This window comes from Acomys minous (genome assembly GCF_964271855.1).
Source record: "Acomys minous genome assembly, chromosome: 13".
NCBI lineage: Eukaryota > Metazoa > Chordata > Mammalia > Rodentia > Muridae > Acomys > Acomys minous.
Window position 1 is genome coordinate 31,068,583 of NC_140495.1, and position 25,840 is coordinate 31,094,422.

Here is a 25,840-nt window from a genome sequence, read left to right on the forward strand (position 1 = left end):
CAACTGGATATTTATGATCACCAAATGAAGCGTCTTGTCTTTAGAATGAGATGCATCTAGCTGAGTTGTTGACAAAGGGGTCCCATTGAAACCACCTAACAACATAGGCTATTCCCAAGGCTATTGGTTGCTTTCTGCCAGCTGCTGGTAAGGTCCTATTGCTGAAGAAAACACCTTAGAACTCACTTAACACAGAAAAGTCGAGTAGCTGTCTACATAGTCTTTACCCCTGTGGACTGATTAATGCTCATAGTGCTGGAGGGCAGTCTTCGTGCTACAAAACAAAACACCAGCCAAGCTACAATCCCTGTGAACTACAATTGTCACTTGCCTGCAGTACATGCTGCTGTTATAGTGGCGCAAAGCTTGTGTGAGTAGCCAACAAAGATCTGATTTGATTTAAGGCTCACTCCATGAGGGGGATCCCATACCTGACGCTGCTTGGGTTTCCAAAGAACCTGAGAGTAGATAGGACAGAGAATTAGGGTAAAACCAAACATTACTGTTCTGTTAAAGAAGCACAGCAGTAAGATGAGTTATAGTGACACTCTGCTGTACACAGATCTGTCCCTTGCATAGCCATCATGAGAAGCTTTCTCTCTAATCAGATGAAAGCAAATACAGAGGCCCACAGCCAGATAACATGAAAAGAGAGAGAGATCCTGGAACACCACTCAATCCTCCATCAAATACTTCCCATCGGGGTTCAGGGGAAAACGTAAGAGCCAGAGGGGATTGATGACACCAAGGAAACAAGGCCCCCCCCAAATAAATAGGATTTGCACAGATGAACTCACAAAGACCAGACAGCTGCACAGGACCGACACCGGTCTGCTCAAGATGGGCCCCAACACCGAGAGTAGACACATGTCCTCATCCCTAACTAACCAAGGGGAAGTCTCCAATTGCTAATGAATTGCAAATTTAAAAATGAGTCGTCTTCAAGGGAGTTTCTCTGGGGGAAACAGAACACTTAAGGACAGTCCTCATGCTCAGCCATAGATGTCTCATACAGAACAAATTTAAGGCATCTTTTGAGGATTTTGGGTCTTATAATGTTGTGTCATGGCATTTTTAACCTTACATGTTCTTTGAATATATATTATAGTTTCCAGTTTTATGTTTTTTGTAATATTCCTGCATGTGTGAATATATGACTTTGTTCTATGTGTGTTTCTTATCCCCCCACCCCCTTTTTTTGGCTCTTTTTTCTTCTGTTTTTGTTTTGTCCTATTCGGATACATTATTTTATTTATTTTTATTACTGTTCCTTAAATGTCTGTTTATTTTCTACTGAGTAACAGAAAGGTGGCTTATCTACCTGGGATTACAGTCTAAAAGAAAACTGTATCAAAGAACCTCCTTATGAAGATGACTTCAAATATGGCAAACCAGCTACTGGGCAAAACGTCCTCATTTCTGCCACAGACAGAATTCTGCCTAAAAAGCTTGGATATAGGCAGAGTTGACAGCCAAACTCTGCCAAGACAAGACAAGCAAGTCCTCAATAGTTCTTGCCTCACAAATATGTCTGTCAAATATATTGGGCCAGAAAGCTGAAGATGATGCTCCAAATGGTATAGAGAGTTTTGGGTGACTGCTCAGGCAGTGATCTGTCTCTGTCATTTTTTTTTCTTCTCATTTTGGATGCTACTATTCTGCACTTCTGGTTTACTCAAATATTTAAGTTTCATTCCTTCTAAGTCTCTGAGGGGGTTGAAGACCAGATAGTTTAGTCTTACAATTAACCTTAGTTTTTTAGGTCTAGATAGATGTTTTAAGCTGACCGAGATGAGATATGAGAGACATTGATTCTCATTCGGAATTTTAGAATCACCAAGATAGGAAGGATGTTTTCTGCAAGATTGCCAAATATAATTAGCTAAAACACCACGACTGTGACATTCCTATAATCCCTGACTGTTTTGTGCTTCTTCTTGATGTATGTGATTTTTTTATTTATGTGTATGCATATGCAAAAATAAAATAAAATAAAACAAAATCTTTAGTAAAAAAAGGGAAAATTGACCCCCTCTCCTCCAGGAGCTATGAATTGCCTAAAGCTCCGTAACTATGGGTGAGATACCCAGTCCAACACCCATCTCTGTGCTGGGATTTGATGCAGTGCAATGCTGTCCCAATTGCTGTACTTCATTTGTGTCTCTGCCCTGTTGTCTCCAGAAGATACTGTTTCCTTGTACTCATCCAACATTTCTGACTCTTACACTTTTCTTGTCTCCTCTTCAACAATGAAACTTGAACCTTGGGAGGAAGGAGTGCAGTATACTAGTTCCTTCTAGGACTCAGCATTTTACAGTCTTTGTCTCTGTACCTTGGGCATATGGGGGAAAACATATGACACTATACCCTTAAGCTAAATAAATTTAACAGCAAGTGAATGACAATTATTTTAAAAGAATAGTGTTAAATCTAGCTAGGGTCACATGTATCCAGGTGACCCCAGGTGAGATGCCAGGAAGACTTCCTTACCCTCATCTTGGCTTGCTCTATACTTTAGTGACATCTAACACTGCACTGTTGGCGGGCTATGAACTTGATCAAATGTAAAGAAAAAACCTTTGAGAGGCATGATGCAAGAAATCTAAATGTTTTGGGGTGAAAGGCAGAAGTTAATATTTTGTAAATAAAAATAAAATTTAAAAAAAAGCATTATTGAAGGGATATTGTAGGGGGTGGAGATAAATAAATAGTACATGAAAGAGACAGAATAAAAGTCAGAGGCAGGAAAATTGCTCAGGAAAGGATATAGAGACTGGGTACCCTGAGGATCCTCTGCGAGAGAAGAAAGGCACTGGAAATCTTGTGGGAAAATGCTAGTGATAAATTATTCTTTAAGCCCTTGCAAAGGTATATGGATTACGTGTATACGGATTACATTGCTTAATATGCACTTAACAAAAGATTACAGCTTCACGATCAAACAGTGGGCTCTGCTAGTTTGATGGTAATAATGAGATTCACCCAGACAAACGGAATCAAGCTGCTTATTGCATCATTGTGAACAAGGAGCTCTTGGGCCATTTTAGACAAAAGCTATGGAAGGTTGCCGTGTGAGGGGTTATCTCGGTACAATTTTAAGTTTTATTTACGTGTTTGAATTTGTAAGGATTTCTGTTGATGGAGAATGGGGAAAGTATTCCAGTAAGATACCTTAGCAACTGTGTAGTAAATTAAGTCGCTAATCTCATCATTTTTAATGGTATCTGTTAGCGCTGATTATGCACTTAAGGTTCACGTTACAGGTCAGCAACTGGTGAGGCTGATTGCTTATGGATACCTCTCCAGCCATAAGGGTATTTGTTCATAGCACAAAGGCAGCCAAAGCTTAAAACCACCAGACACTTCTCTCACTTATTTCATGTCGAGAGTATCTCTGAAGTTTGGTTAATGATTCTAAAACAAGCACAGCGGATTATTGTGACTAAATATTACTTTTATATCAATTTCCCTTTTATTATTTCACTGGCTATATGTGAGGATGGGATTAGCTAAAAAAGTTACTCACTCAATGCCAGAAAGATATACAACCATTCTATTCCCTGGACCCCATCAAAGTTCCATTGATTTTTTTTTTTACCAAAATTATACATTTCTGTTTTTTTTTTTAAGGCAAAAATATGCAAGACCTGAATGAAATTGTTTGGTTTCCTTCAAGAGTTAAAAATAAATTCAATTTCGTTGCTCAGCATGTCATTTTTATATGTTTCAAATTAAGTTGCAAAAGTAGACCTCTACGTATTTTAGATAACAAACAGTATTTTATAGTGAAAAATACATTAGAAAAGTTCAGCAGTTTGGTTACCATGCTTACTGACTGCATTTTTCTTGTGTTTCATTTATTTAATAAGAAAAGTAACACTTCAATAATAAGTGCTCATTGTGATGAATGAGAAATACATGCAAATGAAGAGAAATTATGTAGCAGCCCTTCTATTCTCATGAACTGTATATGACTCTAAACAGGGGTTCTCAACTCCTCCGGGGGAGTTGCATACCAAATATCCTGTATATCAGATGTTTATATTACAATTTATAACAGTATTACAATGAGAGTCATGTAATAGTAAGGAAATAATTGTATTGCTGGTGGGGGTCACCACAACATGAGGAGCTATATGAAAAGGTCTCAGCGTTAGGAAGGGTAAGCACCACTCACCAGTAACGTTCCAGTCACAACACTGCACGTGAAGTACTTTGCGTTTGATGGAAGATAATGTATAAATATGTCTATGTTGATTCTAGGTGTTGGAAGTTTAATTAAATGCTATGTCCACATCTGGATTTGCTTTCAAGTCCGTGTTACTGTTGGGCCCACTCTTGACTGAAAGCGACTTTCAGTTGCTGTTAAAGGCAAACCCGTTGAGGTGCCAGTCTGTCAGTTCCGTTGAGGTGCCAGTCTGTCAGTTCCGTTGCGGTGCCAGTCTGTCAGTTCCGTTGCGGTGCCAGTCTGTCAGTTCCGTTGAGGTGCCAGTCTGTCAGTTCCGTTGCGGTGCCAGTCTGTCAGTTCCGTTGAGGTGTCATTCTGTCAGTTCCGTTGAGGTGCCAGTCTGTCAGTTCCGTTGCGGTGCCAGTCTGTCAGTTCCGTTGAGGTGCCAGTCTGTCAGTTCCGTTGAGGTGCCAGTCTGTCAGTTCCGTCAGTGAAAGGCTGATGTGGAAGCGCTCTGTAAGTACAAGATCGATACCTGACATCAGTCTCTGCTATGTGGTAGGCACCACAAAGTGTTTCGTATGAATTTCTAGGTGGCAAATTTAGCTTTCAGGAAAAATACATCTTCTTTTTTTAAAAAAAAGCTGGACCAATAAACAAAAAATGGCACTTGCTGGTATGCAGTATACCAAACACGAGCTTTGCCTCTTACAGTGCAGAGCTGTGCTATCTCTCTGTCATACAGCTCGTTATTGGCATAAACTAGGGGCCAGAACACTTCTATAAAGGGTAGAATGGGAGATAATTTGGATTTTGTGGGTCATCAGGTCTATCTTATAACTAACTACATAGTATAAAAGGACCCATAGATCGATAAGAAAGCTTTGTATGGCTATTTCTAATAAAACTTCATTGCAAAAGCGATCACAGGGAGAATTTAGGCGACGGACCATATCTTAATGAATGCTGTTTTAAACCTATAATGTGTTTGTCGGGATCTTTGGAACCTGTGGTATGATACCCTGAAGATGAGCGAAACCTAAGCACATAGCTGCTTCAAATTTTTGTGATTTTTGCTGTCATTATCTTCTCTTTTTTGCTCTTTCTGCTTCAAGGATGTTTTAGACATTGTGACCAGAGGAGAAAAACCATGTAGAAGGCATAGAAGAACACAACACTGAGTGCGCGGGTTACCCCAGAGGAAAGCAGTGTCCCTTGACCACTGCCTTCAGATTTCTGTTGCAGGAGAAAAATTCATATCTATTTGTTACTGCTAGCTACAGAGGAAAGGAAGTCTTACACATATAAATGAATAATCCTAAGGCTAAATTATTTACTGTAAAAATTTAAAGCATAATGTACTGCTATATATATATATATTTGAATTTTTAAATTAATTTTTCTTTATTTTTGGTATAATTTCATACATATACAAAATGGAATGTGATCATATTCACCCGGCTTAATCAACCCAAATCTCTCCATATTCCCACCAGCATGTTATCTCAGATTCTTGTCTTTTCTTTTCTCCTCTCTTATTCTCTCACTTCCTTTCCCTTCTCTTTCCTTTCCTTGTTTCCATGCTTCCCTCCTTTCTTACATTTTCCTCCCTGTCCCCCTCTCTGCCTCCCTCCCTCTCTCTCTTCCTCCCTCCCTGTCTCCCTCTCTGCCTCCCTCCCTCTCTCCCCTCTCTGCCTCCCTCCCTCTCTCCCTTCCTCTCTCCCCTCTCTCCCTGCTTCGCTCCCTTCCTAACTTCCTGTCTTTCACCTTGTGTATCTATCTTGTTTAGAGTTTCTATTGCTGTGATAAAACACCTTGGGGAGAAAAGTATTTACCCCACTTACACTTCATCGCCGAGGGAAGTCAGGACAGGGTCTCCAAGGAGGACTGAAGCAGAAGCCATGGCTTGCTCCTTGTAGCTTGCTCAGTTTGCTTTCTTCATCATCCACAACCACATGTCCAAGGCTGGCACCACCCGTAGTCGGCTGGATTCTGTCACACCAGTCACCAATCAAGAAACCCTGTTACAGTCTTGCCTGTGGAGACATATTTCTTAAAATTCCTCTCCCTAGAAATATCTAGCTTAGTTTCAAGTTGACATAACCAGCCAGAAACCTTCCAATAAGAACTGTCCATATGTGTAAACTGTAAGCCTTTCCACTGGAGCATGAGACCCCTACTAGCTGACACATAGCAAAAGGAACAATTTTCCTTGCCCTAGCATACATCACCTGCCAATATCTCCTTAGTATTATGTAGGGCCCGGAAGTACCTCCCCCATCTCTGATAGAAATTTGGATGCCTTGATCCTGTAACTGTATAGTGTAGGTAAAAACAGATGCTGTGTGTTCTTTGATATGATAGTCATGTCATCCAGAAAACAGTATTTTACAGTCCCCTTTCCCCATTGTTTCTACTTCTACTCCTGAAATGTTTCCTGAGACTTCAGGGGAGAGAGTTGGTACTGAAGATGTCTGTTTTAGGGCTGTACACACTTTAACCAGTTACATGTCTATATTGACTTCGGCTCATTGCAAAAAGAACCTTCTCTGATAAAGACAGAATACACTAGTCTATGGGTATAAACATAAATAGCTCTGTGACCATTTGGCAACACGATCACTTATAAAAATAAAATTAGGTTTTACTATATGTCCTATGACCTCCCTAGCCTTAGGCTTTTAGCTAGAATTTTAGTACCTGGCATGAAGGTTTATCCTGAGAACAAACCTTAACTCCAGTCAAAATGTTGTTCGTTACCCCATCTTGGTCACTGTACTATTGCACCAGTGGGCAGATCTTCCTGGTAGGTCAAGTGTTGAAGCAGGAAGAGTGCAGCCAATTGATTTCTGGTTTCCTCCAGCAGCCTGCACAGTCAAAGTTAGCCCGCAGGGAGGAAATGTTCTGGTTGGGTTCAGATTGATATCTCTTAGCCAAAGTGTTTTCAGCAACAGGGTCTTACTCTGTAGTTATGTTGGAGAACCAAGGGCAGAGTTAACAGCCTTTGTTGCTTTGGTGACCTCCCAGGGCCCCCATAACCAATAATTCATAGGGAAATATGCCTTCCACTGCAATTTTAATTGAATAAACTATACATTCTTGTAGTAGCATTGTTCACCCACAGAGGCTAATTTTGTTTTAACTCTTTCTAGAGTTCTATTAAAATTAGCTTACTAATTAGTGGGTTCCTGTCAGGCTTTCACATATGCCTTTAGTTTAGTTAACTCTCATACTATCTCTTCCTCTCCCTCATTCCCACATTTCATCATCTGTTAAATATTTAATTCTTCCATATCACGTGTGACGCACAATCATTTTGTGTATATTTTTAATTGGGCTGTGAGACAATAGGTTTCCATGTGGACTTCCTGTATATTAGCCCCTTTCCCTACGCCTTGATTTTCTCTGTATCTTTGAATTCCTCACTACTTGAGCTTCACTAGCCCCTAGTACTCAACCTCTCTCCTTTCATTTTTACCAGTAATCTAGCCTCCTCAACCTGTATTTTTCTCCACATGCCCCCTATTTAGTTTCTTGACTTCTACTTGTGCTCCAAGATAAACACACAAAAGATATGAAGCTTGGATCTGCATAGGAGGGAACACACGTGATGTCTGTCTTTCGGGACATGAAGTTAACTGTACTCAAGATTATCATTTCTAGCTCCATCCATTTATCTGAAAATTGCATGATTTTTTTTTATATAGCTGAGTAATTTTCCATTGTGGATATGTGGCACATTTCATTTCATTTTATTTTATTTTTTATCAATTCAACCATGGTGGGAATTCATTGATATCTTAAATTGCTTTATTTAGTTCTAATATCATTTCAGTTTGGCTTTTATTCAGCAATTGTATTTCTTTATTGAATTCTGTGTTCATGTCTTGGATTGACCTTATTTCCCTTAGCTCCTTGGTTTTGTTCTCTTGGAGTGCATAGATGTATTTTTGTTTGTTTGTTTGTTTTTGTTCTCTGAATACAGACTTTCTTTTAAATTCTTTGTCTTAGTGTTCTTCCAAATCATTCTTATTGGGATCCATTAATATGAGATTAATAATTTTTGGAAAAGACATATTGTCTTCATTTTTCATTGAATTCTCCTTTCTGCTTTGTGACATCTGAAGTCAATCTCTTGAGTTTTTTTTTCTTTTTTACTCATTATTTAAATTCATTTATTTCTTCTTTGATTAGAGATTTTTAAAATGATCAGGAGTGAGAACTAAGTCATAGTAGGCTTGAAGTATCATCATTTTCCTCTGTAGGATTGGTATTTAGAGCCAGTGACTCTAGGACTCTAGGACTGGTCTTCTTCTGATAGTTAGGCAATATATTCAGTAAGCATGGGCCTCTTGCCTGGGTCTGCAGTTTATGTTAAGAATTGTGGAGCTTTCTGGGTAGTGGTGACACAGGCCTTTAAATCTCAGCACTCAGGAGGCTGATGCAGGTGGTTCTTTGTGAGTTTGAGGCCAGCCTGGTCTACAGAGCAAGTCTCAGGACAGCCACACAGAAATCCTGCATCAAAACAAAACAAAACAAAACGTTGTGGAACTCCTTCTGCTCGTGGGCTTCAGTCTCAGAGTGCTCATCCTTCTCCTTAAGTACACAGCTTCTGATGATGTGAGCTGTGGAACTCCCTCCATGCTTGTGAACTTTACTCTCTGTCATACCCTGTCTCCACCCTGAGTTCCAAGATTACATTGTGCCCACATTCCTGTGGTCCTTTACTCTAGTTCAGTTCTCATCCCTACTCTAAGACTGCAGCTTGTACTGTTAGCCACTGTTGACTTGTAGGGCTCCCAGTATGCATGCAGTTCTTACCATGTATCAATTTGTTTCAAACCCCAAGTCTGCAATTTTCCACACCACCATCTGCTAGTTGTGAGGTTCACTGTGTACCTGTATCAATGTATTTCAAAGCATGATCATTGATGGTTAAAATATGTTTCAATGCATTATGTCTTATTGTAAAGAAAATAAATTAATATTAGTATAAATTGCTGATTTATAAACATCATCATTATCTGTGACTTCATCTAAGTTTTTTTCTCATTCTTTTGCCTCCGGTGGTTCTTGAATTTTACGGAGTATGAAAGATACTGAGGTGTCATAACCAAGATGGCAGAGCTGAGCACACACCTTGTTTGACCAGCAGGACAGTGGTGACTGAACAGCAACCTAAGGACTGAACTGAGAACTAGAAAACACCAGTGCTCTTGTATCCCAGGTGAGAGGGGTGAAAATGTGTAGAGCACGGCAGGTCTGGTCTCAGGCCACCTGGCCGTCTCACACAGTGTAGGAACCAGGCCCGATTGGGCTGCCTATCTGTCTTGCTGTTTCATGTCCTGTTTCTAGCAGCTTCCACGTCTGTGATTATCTTGGTTAGCTAGTCATGTTTACTGCTCTGAGAATGTGCCCCTCCCTTCCTCAAGACTTTTCCTCCTGTGTGCGATTACCTCTTGAGGGATTTCACCTGGGAGGAGGATTCCTCTTTGGATGCCTATAAGAAGGCTCTTTGGAACTCTGGAGGGGAATAATAAACCGCTGCTGTGGCTGCTGCTGCTGCTGCTGCTCTCTTAGCATGAAGGACCCACTGTGTTATTGTGTGTGTGTGTGTGTGTGTGTGTGTGTGTGTGTGTGTGTGTGTGTGTGTGTGTATGTGTTAAATGCACAGTCTCTCGCCCTCGACTCGGTACCAAGGTGGCACATCAAGAGTCTGGCCACAGATTGCCTGGTGGAAGTGCAGTTCTGGCCTCCAGGACCCAGAGAGAGCTGTAGACTGCTGGAACTCCATAATCTGGGGTTGCTGGACCACAGAAGACCCCACAACATAGAAAACAAGAGTATCTGACCTTAGGTCCCCAGGCCAATTCACAGAAAGTTCCCCTGTCCCTGCAGATAACCTCCAGGGTATGGCCTTGGCTCACCTGGAGGCAAAAACAGGATCCATCATTCTGCTGTATATAAGAAACACACCTCAACAATAAAGATAGACATTACATCAGAGTAAAGGGCTGCAAAATGGTATCCAAGCAAACATACCCAAGAAGCAAGCTGGAGTAGCCGTTCTAGTGTCTGATTAAGGAGACTTTTAACCAAACCTAATCAAAAGAGATGGGGAAGGACACTTCATACTCATTGAATGAAACATAAACCAAGAGGATGTCTCAATTTTTAACATCTATACCTCAAATACAGGAGCACCCACACTTGTAAAAGAAACATTACTAAAGCTTAAATCACACATCAAACTCCACACAATAATAGTGGGAGACTTCAATATCTGACTCTCCCCAATCGACAGATCACCAAGACAGAAACTAAATGGAGAATTGATAAAACTAATAGACATCATGAACTGAATGGTCCTAACTGATATCTACATAACATTTTTACCCAAACAGAAAAGAATACACCTTCTTTTCAGCACTGCATGGAACCTTCTTCAGAATCGACCATGTACTTGGTTACAACGCAAACCTTAACAGATACAAGAAGATAGAAAAATCCCTTGCATCTTATCACACCCTCATGAATTACAGCTGGAACTCAACAACAATTGAAACAACAGAAAGCCAAGAAATTCATTACCAAAATTGAATCAAGATCATGTAAACAAATTAAATAGTCCTATATCTAATAAAGAAATAGAGGAAGCCATCAAAATCCCCCCCCATCAAAAGCCCAGGTCCAGATGGATTCAGCACAGATTTTTACTAAACCTTCAAAGAAGACATAATACCAATTCTCTTCAAACTGTTACACAAAATAGAACCAGAAGGATCATTACCAAACTCACTCTATGAGACCACAGTCACCTTGATATGTAAGCCTCACAAAGACCCAACAAAGAAAGAGAATTTCAGTCAAAAATACTTAATAAAATACTTGAAATCAGAATAAAAGAAAACATAAAAAATATCAATCACCATGAACAAATAGGCTTCATCCCAGGCGTGCAGGGGTGATTCAATATATAGAAATTCATGCATGTAATCTATCATGTAAACAAACTGAAAGAAAAAAAAACCCATGATCATCTCCTTAGATGCCTTAAAAGCATTTGACAAAATCCAACACGCATTCATGTTTAAAGTCTTGGGGAAATCAGGGATACAAGGAACATACCTCAACATAATAAAGGTAATAGACAGCAAGTCAATAGCCAACATCAAACTAAATGGAGAAAAACTTAAATCAATTCCACTTTCTTTGTATCTCTTCAATATAGTACATAAAGTCCTAGATAGAGCAATAAGACAATTAAAGGAGATCAAGGGGTATACAAACTAGAAAAGAAGAAGTCAAATTATCACTACTCATGGATGATATGATAGTATACATCAGTGACCCAAAAATTCTACTAAGGAACTCCTACAGCTGATAAACACCTTCAGCAAAGTGGCTGGATACAAAATCAACTAAGAAAAAGCAGTATCCCTGTAGTATGCAAATGGCAATGGGACTGAGAAAGAAATTAGGGAAACTACACCCTTTTCAATAGCCACAAATAATATAAAGTATTTAGGTGTAATTCTAACCAAGCAAGTGAAAAACTTGTATGAAAAAACTTCAAGTCTCTAAAGAAAGAAATTGAAGAAGATATCAGAAGATGGAAAGAGCTCCCATACTAATGGATTAGAAGAATCAATATAGTAAAAATGGCCATCTTAACAAAAGCAATTTACAGATTAAATGCAATCCCTATCAAAATACCTACATATTTTTAAAGATATTAAAAGATCAATTCTCAACTTCATATGGAAAAACCAAAAACCCCGAATAGCCAAAACAATCCTGTACAATAAAAGATCCTCTGGAGGAATCTCCATACCTGATCTCAAACTGTATTATAGAGCAACAGTAATTAAAACAGCATGGTACTGGCATAGCAATAAGATGGTTGATCAATGGAATTGAATTGAAGACCCAGAAATAAATCCACACATATATGGACACTTGATTTTTGACAAAGAAGCCAAATCTATTCAATGGGAAAAGGATAGCATCTTCAACAAATGATGTGGATCTACCTGGATGTCTACATGTAGAAAAAATGCAAGTAGACCCATATTTATCACCATGCACAAAACTCAAGTCCAAGTGGATTAAAGACCTCAACATAAAACCAGACACACTATATGTATTAGAAAAAAAAGTGGAGAAGAGCATGGAACTCATTGGCACAGGAGACAAATTACTCAACAGAACACCAATAGCTCAGGCTCTAAGATCAACAATTAATAAATGTGACCTTATGAAGCTGAAAAGCTTCTGTAAGGCAAAAGAAACTGTCAGCAAAACAAAAAGACAGCCTATAGACTGGGAAAAGATTTTCACAAACCCTACATCTGACAGAGGGCTAATATCCAAATATGTAAATAACTCAAGAAATCAAACACTGCCAAGCCAAGTAACCCAATTAAGAAATGGGGCTCAGAGCTAAACAGAGAATTTTCAACAGAGGAATATGGAATAGATAAGAGAAACTTAAAGAAATGGTCAAAATCTTTAATCATCAGAGAAATGGAATAAAAATGGCTCTGAGATTCCATCTTACATTTACTAGAACAGCTAAGATAAAAAACTCAAGTGACAGCACATGCTGGTGAAGATGTGGAGAAAGGGGAAACTCCTCCATTGCTAATGGGAGTGCAAACTTGAACAACCACTTTGGAACTCAATCTTGTGCTTTCTCAAGCAATTGGGAATAATTCTTCCTCAAGATCCAGCCATACCACTTCAGGGCATAAACCTGAAAGATGCTCCACCATATAACAAGGGCATTTCATTAACTATGCTCATAACAGTTTTATTTGTAAGAGCCAGAGTCTGGAAACAACCTAGATGTCCCTTAACTGAAGAACTGATAAAGAAACTGTGCTACGTGTACACTATAGAATACCCCTGAGCTATTAAAAACAAAGACATCTTGAAATATGCAGGCAAATGTATGGAACTAGAAAAGATGATCCTGAATGCAGTAACCCAGACCCAGAAAGACACACATAGTATGTACTCACTCATACGTGGATATTAGCCACATAATACAGGATAACCACACTACAGTGCAAAAACCGATGCACAAACCAAGGATCATGTGTGATGTGGTCATAGATAGGCAGCACAGCCTGTTTGTGGGTGCCACAATAAAGAGAGTAGAGGCTATTGCTTACAGGGACTCTGGCTCCCAACATTGATCACTTCCTTTTGGCAGGGTGGCCTTGCCAGGCCACAGAGCAAGATGATATGGGTAGTACAGGTGTGGTTTGTTAGGCTGAGATGATATGTTAGGTGAGGAGGGCTCTCCTTTCTGAGGACTAGGGGAGGGAGAGGCAACGAAGGAGGAAAGGTGGTACTGAGAGGCAGTGATGGAGGGGGCTATGACCAGTATCTAAAGACGTGAAACTGCAGAACAAGCAGGTAACTGACATTGCTAATCTCACTACATGAGAATAGCTCTGAGACTGCCCAAGACATGAACGCCTATGCATAGACAATGCTTCCCGTTGGTTACAGAATCCCTGTGACTTATTATTACATGCCGTTCTTTGTGTTGCATGAATGAAGATTTACAGATGTCTTTCTTTGGCTCATACAAAGAACAGAGACCCAGACTTAATTGTTCTGTGCATCATGCACACCTCATATATTTATTGTTTTAGGACTGTCTAACGCTTGTGAGGAATTCTATGTTTTCAGAACAAAAGAGCAGTACACTGACTCCAGATCAGACCTGACAGGATTCATTCCTCTCAGCATACTAGACACACACATCCTGCATCCCTCATGTTCCAGCACCAAGTGCTTCAGTTGAACCAGAAGAAAGCATCTGATCTGAATTCGTCCAGCATTTCAAACTGTCCCGTACAGCACTTCTATTAAGCCTGGAATTCCTCAACATTTAGAAAGTGGACCACAAATGATATTCCCAGCTTATTTAACCATTCTCCCCAGTTTTATTTGGGCCCCTACAAACGTATTATTTGTCCCAAATCAGCTGAAAGAAACCTTAAGAGAATAACACACCACTTCGTTTAAGGGGGATTGGGTAGGTTTTTGGTTACATTCTTGGGCTATAGTCATAGGGAGTTGGTTATAAGTTATTAGTAGTCTTATTCAGAAAGAAAATGAGCTTGGACTTAGTCATATCTCTCTTTTCCTTTATCTTTCTTTCTTAGGTTAGGAGATAGGATTGAAAAGAAAGAGGGAATATAGAAATATGTAGGGATGATACGACAAAAAGTAGATCATTGAATTTACTCCTTAATTTAAGGCCTTAATTATTACTCAGAAGGTCAATTAAAATTCATTGGTTTAGATTTTTGTATATTGATACAAACTAAGTTTAATTTTGATACATTGGTACAGAATTAAAATTATTCTTCACACACATTATATATATTTCTATATATATTTCTGCTCTAATATGTGGCATTGTACCCGTACGACTTCAACTATAATATAAGGCTTACTTCCAATACTTTGAAAGTGCTATTTCAGGCTTTTCATATAATTAAGTAATACAAGTTAATTGGTAGTTGATCAAATTGTGGTCATGTCAATTACTAGTCTATTTTTATCACAAGACTAGGCTTAGCAGATAGATATAATTCTATATCTAGAAAAGGTAAAATAGATAAAGTCTTATAAAATCTCAGAGGCCTACAGACTATGGTGCTTAAAGATGTTTTTATTATTATAAAGATTCTTTGACAATAAGACAGGTACTCTCCTGGCAACACCCAGCCTACATCAAAGAAGATGATGAGCATCAAAGAACCTCCTTATGGAGATGGCTTCAAATGTGGCAAACCAGCTACTGGGGAAAATGTCCTAGTTTCTGACACAGACAGAATTCTGCCTAAAAATGGGCAAACTTTGACACAGGTAGCGTTGATGGCCAAACTCTGCCAAGACAAGGTAAGTAAGTCCTCAATAGTTCCTGCCTTACAAATATGTCAGATACACTGGGCCAGAAAGCTGAAGATGATACTCCAATACAATAGAGATTTTTGGTGACTCTTCAGTTAGCAAACGGTCTCTGTCTTTTTTTTTTTTTTCTATTTTAGATGGTACTAACCTGCACTTGCTATTTACTCAGGTAATTAATTTTATTCCTTCTCTAGTCTCTGATGGGGTTGAAGACCATATAGTTTAGTTTTACAATTAAGCTTAGTTGTTTAGGAGGTTAAGATGTTTTTATGTCTAGATAGATGTTTTAAGTTGATAGAGATGAGATATGATAGATAATGATTTACATTCAGAATTTTAGCCTCACCAAGATAGGAAAAATGTTTTTTTCAAGGTTGCTAAATACAAACAGCCAAACCACTATGAATGTAGCATTTATATAATTCTTGATTGTTACCGTGGTTCTTCTTGCTATATGTTGTTTATTGTATATATGTGTAATAATATAAATGTATATGTAAAAATAAAAAAAGAAAGACACTGAGATCTTGTTAACCTTTAAAAACCTTGAGCCATGTTGTAAAAGTTTCTGATATAGTAAGGTTGTGTATAGGTGTTAATTTTAAATAATCACTCTAAATGAACATGGTGACCTTGACAAACAGTGTCATAAATTATAAACTAACTGGGTCAGGCAACTACTTCTAGTCATTGTAATTTTTTTGAATATGTCTATAGACAGGAATTATTTCTATCATGTTATCCTATTTCTCACCACAATCAATGATATATCTTAGAAAACCAATTAATTATATTGTATGTGTATGAGTGTTTGCCTGTGTGTACGTAACTGCACCACATGCTGTCAGTTCCCATGGTGATCAGGAGAGAGTAGTGGATCTTCTGAAACTGGAGTCACACATAGTTGTGAACCGAGAAATAGCTTCTGGGAACTGAACCTGAATAGAGCAAGTGTTCTTAACCACTGAGAAATCTCTCCATCCCACAATACTAATTTTGAAAAATAATTTTAAAATGTTTTAGAATTTTATAGATGGGTAATATGTTTACATTTCTATTTCCCCCACCAAATCTTGCCACATTCTTCACACTCTTTTAAATTCACGACCAATTCTTCAATTATTCTTACATATGTGTACACAATAGTTAGTGTTGCTCATATATACATGTATGTATGTATGTATGTATGTCCAGGGCTGATCACTTAGATTTGACTAGTTAATCAGAATGTTCATCCATGGAGGAGATTATTTCTTCCTCTCTCAGAACCAGTGGTTGTTTGTAGCTAACTGGAGGGTGAAGCCTGCTGAGATTTCCCTCTGCTCACACTGACATGTCAGCTGGTGTCATTTTTCAGGTCTTGTTCTGGCAATCATATTGCTGAGATGGCATGGGTGTCTTTCCTTGACAGTTATAAAAGAATCTACCTCAATGCAGACATCTTGGTCCTCCAGCTTTTACAATCTCTCTGCTCCCTCTTCTGTGATGTTCCCTGAATCTCGGGTGTGGCAGCTGTGTCATAGATGTGTCAGTTGGGGCCGGGTCCTCAAGAGCCACTTATTCGCTGTACTTTGAACAAGTGTGGTTTTCTGTAATGTTCTCTGATGCAAAAAGTTGTGGTGAGGGATGAGGGCTACACTGATCTGTATGCACAAAGATACAGATTTAGAATGTAGTTGAAAATTATTCTAGCTTCAAACTAGTCCCAGATTGTCACAATATGCAGGCTGACTGGTAGAAAAGCAGAGAGAGGGAGGGAGGGAGGGAGGGAGGTAAGGTGGGAGGAAGGGAGGGAGGGGAGGGGGATTGACTTTAGACGTCTCTAACTAGGGTTTGGGTTAGACTCCATGACATCTCAGGAACCAGCAACAGGGGGAGGGTAGCTGACAACTAAGCAGGGGGAAGCAGCATGACTCTGGAAGGGTCTAAGTAGGCTTCAGCTTCCAACTCCACATGGCTTTGGTCTAGGTTCCTAGCGCTTGGTGCGGTGTCTGAAAGTGGGGCTGTGAGCGGGGGAACTGGTGCTTGGATTCCCTGCCTAAACTTCTTGTTGGGAATCTCTGTATTCAAACTTCAAGCATTCCCAAATCAGCAATGTGGGCCCATGACTGTTATGGGAACAGAAAGAAGGTCCTCATTCTCTCTGTCTCTCTCTCTCTCTCTGTCTCTCTCTCTCTCTCTGTCTCTCTCTCTCTCTGTCTCTCTCTCTCTCTCTCTGTCTCTCTCTCTCTCTCTCTCTCTCTCTCTCTCTCTCTCTCTCTCTCTCTCTCTCTCTCTCTTATTGTGAGTCAGACTTTCTCTTAAGTAGGATTTGGGTTCTGTTTCCAAATTGTCACATTCCCCGGGGCTCAGTGCTTAATGGGAGTGGCAGCCAAATTGGCTCTTGGATTGCCTACCTGCCTTGTTTTTATATTTCTTTCATTATTTATTTAAGGACACATAAAATAAAGTATTTTTCCTATGGAATTTTTTCAAATTTTCTTTTTGTTATATTGAGGTGGAATTTAAGTTTTTGGTTTTTGTTTGGTTTTGGCCTGATAACTTTATTCGTTTTGTTCTGTGGTGTTCAATAATATTCAATCGATTTAGTTACGTAACTGTCCTGGGTTATTAAACAACAAGATTTGTGAACATTTTTTTAAAACTCAGTTCTCATTCTACATGTATGCTGCCCAGTAATTTGAGATTAGTAGGCACACAATAAAATATTTGTTAAACAGATTACAGATTTTCTTTGCAGAGATGCACTTGAGATGCAGATTTTTTATCTTTGTAAACTTTTGTCATGTGAGCATAAAATATTTCAGCAGGAATAGAACTCTGCAAGAATTAGACACAGAGTGGGCTGGATAAAGGGCATGAGCACCAGAGCCAGAGGTCCTAGGCTTCAGCTTTGACTCTACTACCGAGCAGCACTGAGTACGTTGTTTAACTGTTCTGCACTTGCTTGTAGTTGAATGAGAATGCATCTCACTTTCATAGTTCATGAGCTTATGGTCATCAAACAGATTTATATATGCAAACCATTAAAATAGGACATACACTATTTTTATCTTAGTGCAAGTGCCAGGTTTATTAAATGTTGGCATTTAGGGGCTAGTGATAAGGCATATCAGTTAAGAGTAGTTGCAGCAGCCGGGCGTGGTGGCGCACGCCTTTAATCCCAGCACTCGGGAGGCAGAGGCGGGTGGATCACTGTGAGTTCGAGGCCAGCCTGGTCTACAAAGTGAGTCCAGGACAGCCAAGGTTATACAGAGAGACTCTGTCTCGAAAAACCAAAAAAAAAAAAAAAAAAAAAAAAAAAAAAAAAAAAAAAGAGTAGTTGCAGCTCTTCTGGAGGATCTGCATTCAGTACGTGGAACCCATATCAGGGAACTCACAGCTGCCTGTAACTCCACATCCAGGAGATAGGAAGCCTCTGGTCTCTGTGCACACCTGCACTCACATGCATAGACCCACACATGTCATTAAAAGTACATTCTTTTTAAAAAAAGTTTGCATTCAATTACCTTATATTATGCTGGGATTCTAGTTACTTTCATAATGTCTCTATAGTTTTCACAAATTTACATCAGTTGTCCAAATGGTGAATAAAAATTAAGACTCTTGCTTGCAAATCATTGTTATACTGTAATGTTTAAAACACAATGGACTGTTTGATTCCCTTTCGATATACAGAGGGTTGATGAGAGTCAGGAATAACCAAAGCATACAAGGTTTAGTGTACAATGACTAATTAGCCAAGTCCAATTCAGATTTAGGCAGACAAAGCCTTTGGTCACAAACTAAACTCTGAGTCTACCTTTTGGAAGTATATGTATTTCCAGAATAAATTCTCAGCACCTCTCTCCTGCAAAAGCAAGTAGCTCATTGCAGCTAAGCAATCTGTTTTCTTGACATTGGCATCCGTCCTTAACAACATATTGACCCATGCTGCCTTTCCCTACAATTGTATATATATATAAAAAAAACCCTCTTGCTTATCTAGATTCCACACCCTGCGTTTGTGGCTTATAGACCCTGTGGCGTTGCTTCTTACCACCGAAACTGCAACTCCTCGTTTGAAGACAAGGAGATCAAAGTTAGCATTCTCTCAGATTTCATGGATGACTTTGGAGACTTTCTTTCTTCATCTATAATGGGTGAGTTAATCATTTGTTGCTCTGAGCTGTAGCAAGCTCTGGAGGAAATCTGGTACTAGAAAGAGGCTCCTCTCCTGAATTTCATTGCTACCTTTGTCGCAGCTTAGGCTGATCAAGGCACTGCAAAAGCACAACTCAGCTGTGGGGACATTTGAGACTCAAGAGTCATCTAACTTTGACTTATTTGTCAGAGTATGAGTTGTTTTCATCTCATTCAAGCTTCTCTTTGAAAGAGGAACAGCCAAAAATTCTGCCATTTCTCAAATAACTATTTCAGAGAAGCATTTGCCTGAGGAGTACCACTGGTTTAATCTCTGAAGCATCTTCTTATGGAGCTGTTCTCAAATGGTTTTAAAATTTTTCTGTTTCATTGACTCCTTTTTTGTATTTCATAATATCCAAATGAAGCTATCAGTAGGAAATGGAGGAAGGAAAAAAAAAGGCAAAAAAAAAAAAATGCTGGGTGTTGCTAGCTTTCCTCACTGGTAAGCACTGTGGCTTCACATCTGCTTTTTGTCTTCTGTGTATATCACAGGAAAAATAACTAGGACATGAGATATGTATGTATATATATATATATATATATATATATATATATATATATATATATAGTAGAAATTACTAAACCATTCTTATCTCTTTGAGAGAATTACTTCTGTTCTCAAGAATCTAAAATATATCTTGTGTATTAACGAATGAATTAAAACTTGTGTGAAAGATATGAATAAAAGAACCAAGGGAGCCTTTGGAGGGAAGAAGACACAGTTGAAGAGAAGAAAGGACAAGATAGAGGGAACAAATGCATTAAAGACCAGGGTCGAGTAATGTGGGAGGACCAGGAAGGAACAAAAATCAGGGAGGGGTAGCTCTGGGACAGCGGAGACTCCTAAGAGTGAATGGGGTGACACTAGCTGAGACTTCTAGAAGTGTAGCATATGTAGACTAAACTTGCCACTTCCTGTAGCCAGGTGGGACTTCCAGTGGAGGGAGGGGAACACCAACTCATCCATAAAGTCTTTGACCCCCATTTTTCTTGCCTACAAGAAGTGTAGGGATAAAGATGGAGCAGAGATTGAGGGAATAGCAAATCAATGACTGGCCTAATTTGAGACCCGACCCATGGGAGAGAGCCAGTTCCTGACACTATTAATGACACTTTGCTATGCTTGCAGACAGGAGCGTAGCATAATTCTTCTGGGAGGCCTTATCCAGCAGCTGAAGGATACAGATACAGAGACCCACAGCCAAACAATAGGCCGAGCTCAGGGAGTTTTGTGGGAGAGTGGGAGGAGTGATTGAGGGAGCTGGCGGGATCAAGGACGCTACAAGAAGAGTACAGAGTCAACTAACCTAGGCCCATGGGGCTCACAGACTGAACTACCAACCAAATGAGCATCCACGGACTGCACCTAGGCCCCAACACATCAGTAGAAGCTGTGCAGCTTGGTCATCATGAGGGTCTCCTAACAATCAGAGTAGGGTCTGTCTTTGATTCTTTTGCCTACCTTTGGATCCCTTTCCCATACCTGGGATGCCTTGTTTGGCCTCAGTGGGAGAATATGCACTTAGACTTGCTGTATTTTATGTGCCAGGGTGGGTACATCTTGGGGCCTCCCGTTCTCTAAGAAGGAGATGTGGAATGAGAGAGGGGTGTGTGTGAGACTGGGACTGGGAAGAGGAGGGAGGGGGTTGGGATCAAGCTGTAAAGTGACTTAAATAAACAAACAAATGAAGAAGGTAAATATTGATCTAGCAACAGGACGCAGAAACTAATTATGTACATGAATCTGAAGAAGTTAAGAACAAATGTATTTCATATGTTATCTTAGTAGCTCAAGAACGTCTATGGTCATTGTCAATGCCACCCTCTACTAGATGTAGGATGTAAAATGTAAATAAGGAATATATCTCTATAATAAGTTTCTTTAGCCTCCTAATTAGATATTAATTAATAACCACATGAATAATAAATATGATATTATTGTTCATCTAAGTGCTACAGAAATTTCATATTATTCTATATGTATGAAAACTTAAACAACTTACCGTTATGTGGGAGCAAGAATTATTTGTAAAGAATGGATTAATAGTAGCAAGGTTAAAGGTCACATTGGGGTTTGATAGACCACTATCTCTGGGGAGAATATTGAGGATTTTTTAGAGAACATGAGACATTTGAGGGTGTGACACAGATGTAGTTAAAATACTCTTAGCATTAAAGGATAAGATTGGAGGTGATTCCTCTGGCTCTTTTAGATTTGGATTTTATTCAGAGATCCACACTAAACTATTAAAGTAGTTCAGGTAGGAGAACATCATGGTGTTTTCCTTTATGAAGTCATTCTACCTGTGGGTAGGTCAATTGCCTATTTGTTGTAGCTCTGGTGAGCAGTAAAGGAAGCTGGGTGAAGAGACAAATTAATGGAGTTGGAGATCATAAGAAGTAGCATTGAAAATAGTGGATAATGGACAGGACAGGCACACAGGTGGAAAGTTAATATATTGTTTGTGCAGGAGGCTAGAATGACAGAATTGTAGGCCTAGGACAGGCACAGCACACAATAAGCTAGTTATGAAACAATCAAGTACAATCTAGGAGGTGGTCATTATACTAGAAAGCCATAGTGACAGGCCTTCCAAACATCAGTCCTATGTCATAGGAATTTTTTTTTCTAATCACTTATAGAGTAAAAAACTTTAATTAAAATGGACAAACACACTCATACCATAAACGGATGTAGATGTGTCCTCAGTTTGTGACTTAGTGAAAGATTACCAACAACACGATATTTTTGCAAACCATTCGGAAACCTGGCTAATGAGATAAGTATAGCAGGTTTCTTACAAAATTATGGGTGAAACGGATACTTGTTTAAATTCTTGTTTGTCAGTGTGGGTGCGATTCTTTGAAGTGCCTCTGGAGTGCTGAGATGACAGCATTAGTAAATGATCAGTTCGAGTTCACTGCCGAAGTACCACTTCCTATTGTCCACTTTCCTGTAGGACTCAGGCAGCTGTTCAAGAGCATTATGCAAACTGGATAAAGCTAAATTTTGGTGTGTGGGTGATCTTCAGACCAATAGACTAAAGCATAGCTCCTTTTAAAATTTTTTCACTTATAGAGATCATTTCATATTGTACTACGAAATTTCCTTCTGTTATTAACATTGAAACAGTAAAACTTCCATCTTGTAATGATCCTCACTAGTGTAATAAAATTAAAAAAAAAAACCTATTGAGCAAGTGTTCCACTGCTATAAAAAACATGTGTATAAGGTAATTGCCTCAGGTGTTTCACTACAGTGATGGAAAGCTGATGAGCACATCTGTAAGAATCAATCTGAATAGAAATAATTTAGGAAGCGTGTATGTGGTAAAGATTCCAAAATAAAGTTGGGATTCAAGCAGGCTTGCACCTCAGAAGAACAACCCTAAGCATGAGATAGAATGCAAGTAGATAATGCAAGGTGTGAGGACGCTGCCTCGCTTGAGTGGAAACTAAACTTGCAGATTAATATCTGTGTAAAGAAATTTGGTAGCAGTATAGATGCTGGATGAAAGAAAGCTAATTTTACCAAAGACAAGCTGTCTCTAGAACTGGTTTTAGAGTATTGATATATCATGACTAAAAATCATCAGATTTTTCTCATTAATTATCTTTAGCATTTTTGGTTAATATCACAAAACTATTATGTTTTTCTTACTATTAATTTTGATTCTCTTGTTCTTTTTTTTTTTTTTAACAGAATCCACTTTTAAACAACGAAACATCATAATTGTGCTATGATAAACATGTGTTGAAAAGCTGGGCCAGTGTTGGAGCTTCAAGAAGCACATAGATAGGAGGAGGTAAAACTGCATTCAAAAGCTACAGACAAAATTATAAAATAAATACTACAATAATGCCAATGCCAAAGGAATGACCATGTCTTAGAAATTAGGATTATGATGAATATGTAGTCAACTCAAAGAGGCTGCAACTCAAAATTACAAGCATGTGACTCATAAAAAGCAGGCATAACATTTCTTGGAAGCATTCACATGTCTACTAGTTTGCTTTTTAGGTTTTCAGTTCACACATAGTTTATTTTAATGGTAATTTCCCCTCAAGAAAAAAAACATAAAAATTTCTGAATGCATCAAGTCAGTTTTTATGAACAGGTAGTTGAGGGTTACAATTATTGTGGGAACATTCAAAGGTTATAGTGTCTCAAGTTTTCTCCCCCGATATATTTCTTATTTATATGCTTCAGTAACAAATTGAGATTGAAAGGTTTTTAAAAATTAAAGTATGCATGCATTTAGAAAGGTACATGTAAGCATGCATTAACTGAAAACAATAACTATTCACAATTAATCAAAAAAATAAAAATTATAAATTACAAATCTCACTGTAATATGCGAGATTGAAAAGTATTAACCTCAGTAGCAGACATACTTTCAAAACATGGTGGAAGCAGGGGAGGAAGTTTCTGCCGATTACTTGGAGGATGTAACATCTAGTGTTGGAATAGAAGCAAAAGGAGTAGAACCTTGAACTGTGGTTTTCTGGGTGTTAGCAACAAAAAATGGGCAGGAAAGAATGACATGTTAAGTGAGGGGTTGATCAGGAACTAGAGGATGAGGTTCAGAGCAGACCAATCTAAGGTGCAAACTGGTAGAAAGCACCACACACACCACAACAGTAACGTATTTTGTTTATAGAGTAAGGTAAAAATTAATCTGCACCCTTGTGCTTTTATGACCCTAAACATTAGCAATCCACAACCTCCATATTAACAACCCCAGAAAATGACATAATTGATGTAACATACACAAACGGTCTGTTGCATTCACTTGATAATAATTTGGGTGGTTTTAAAGTTTTCATTTACTCATTCTGAATAAATTACATCAAATAATTCTCAACAATTAAAGCTATTAAATAATTCTCTTTCGTGAAAGGATTATCTGCTTCTTAAACTATGTGAAATATTTTTAGACTTTCCAGTAGCATAAGAAGGAAGTGAGAATCATTATCAGAAGCAAAGGTAAGCTTTTATTTCAGGTGTATATGCACTCGGAATATAAAATTCATCATAATGTAAATAATTAGCCCTGTCATTTAAAATGATAATTATCTCATTTACATGTCTATGGCTTTTAAAATACATCATACTACTTCAATAAATTACATTCTGGATCATATCAGTGTCTCTTCAAGAAAATAAAGTTAAAATCTTTGCAGTAACCAGCGGCTTAATTTTCATTAGGCCAGCTATTTGATAATTAGTCTTGAATCATAAATCAAATCCCATCTCTTCCAGTTTCTTAATTGAAAATTATTGTTTCTTGGCTTTCTCGTTAAAAGTGCAGCAAGTGTGAGTGTGATTGATGTAGAATCTGCTGCAACACAGTTTGAGACAGTCAGAACTTGATAGATCGTTGCCCAGAAGGGACTTGCAATGGTGGATGGTCAGGAATCTCCAAACTTAAGATGTGCTCTTAAAAGTCCAGGTACACAGGGAATCTGAGAGACTAAATTCATCTGACCATGGACACCTTTGTCTTCTTTATTTAATTAGAATACATTTACATAATACCAATGACTTCAGAGACATAAGTTATTGAAAAAACTCAACATTTTGTTTGATATGAAAAGATGAAAATATTTCCTACTACTGTCATGAACTAATATTGAATTTGTTGATATTTTAGATCAATGTGAAAATGCTGACAACAAACACCCCATTCATCTGACGGCTAATCTGAGAGAACAGATGGCTACCCCAAGTATTGCTCAAGCCTTAAAATTGTTTCAAGCATGATACTGTTGAGGCTAAATAAAAGACTTTGCAAGTAATAAGGAAAATATTGCTTCATTGAATGGTTGCAGCTTGTTGCCATTTTTTCTTCTGACAGTTTAGGAGGGTTTGTGGAGAACTCTGGTCGTGTTTGCAGTTCTTTAGTTCAGAACAGCCACGGGGTTTTCCTGCATTCATTTCTTGTTTCCTAGTAACTTGGCAGGCAGAACCTGATGAGGGACACAGCAGGGAGTACTGGAAAAGGCACCATAAATTTCAATGTGTGAAGTCAAAAGAGCTTAAAAATATCTGGGCACAGTAATCATGGTTGGATTTTGAAAATCCTTTGGATGAATATACCCTGAAATAATTATTGCATTTTACCAGTTCTATGAATAAGTGAAGTGAGGTGTTTGGAGTGCCTTGTCAACAGTATATAAACACTATAGGCGACATTATTCCATCCAGAATAATCACACTGTTATTATGTACTTTAGTTACACAAAACTTTCTCCATGCCTTATTAAATGATTTTGTTTCATTTTATGAGAGTTATTTAACTGAAGCTTTTTTTTTTTAATTTATAAATTATGGTCTGAACTAAAATAAGGATTACCTACAATACATATGGAGATGTGAAACCCAGCTAGAATTTATGTCTTAGAATAGAAGATCACAATGAAAAATTAAAAATATATAAAATGATTTTTATGTTTATATTCTCTAACTATTTTACATAAGTTATCTTACCTTTAGAGTCAATGGAATTATAACTGAACTCCAATATTATTGTTGCTTTCAACATTCATATT

The 25,840-nt window shown here is 38.4% G+C and overlaps 1 long non-coding RNA gene across 6 annotated transcripts; it reads left to right on the forward strand.

Moving 5' to 3' along the window:
- The first annotated feature begins 4,533 nt into the window (after positions 1–4,533).
- LOC311580689 lies at positions 4,534–25,161 on the forward strand. Of its 6 annotated transcripts, none has more exons than XR_014773559.1 (8): positions 4,534–4,585; positions 4,636–4,688; positions 9,257–9,395; positions 15,241–15,272; positions 19,092–19,245; positions 22,992–23,094; positions 24,227–24,275; positions 24,943–25,161. It is a non-coding gene; the product is annotated as an uncharacterized lncRNA (long non-coding RNA). The 6 variants fall into 6 exon arrangements; XR_014773560.1 differs by lacking the exon at positions 4,534–4,585 and adding an exon at positions 17,911–18,022 and having other exon boundaries at positions 4,587–4,688; XR_014773561.1 differs by lacking the exon at positions 4,534–4,585 and adding an exon at positions 17,911–18,022 and having other exon boundaries at positions 4,587–4,688; positions 19,121–19,245.
- The last annotated feature ends 679 nt before the right edge of the window (positions 25,162–25,840 follow it).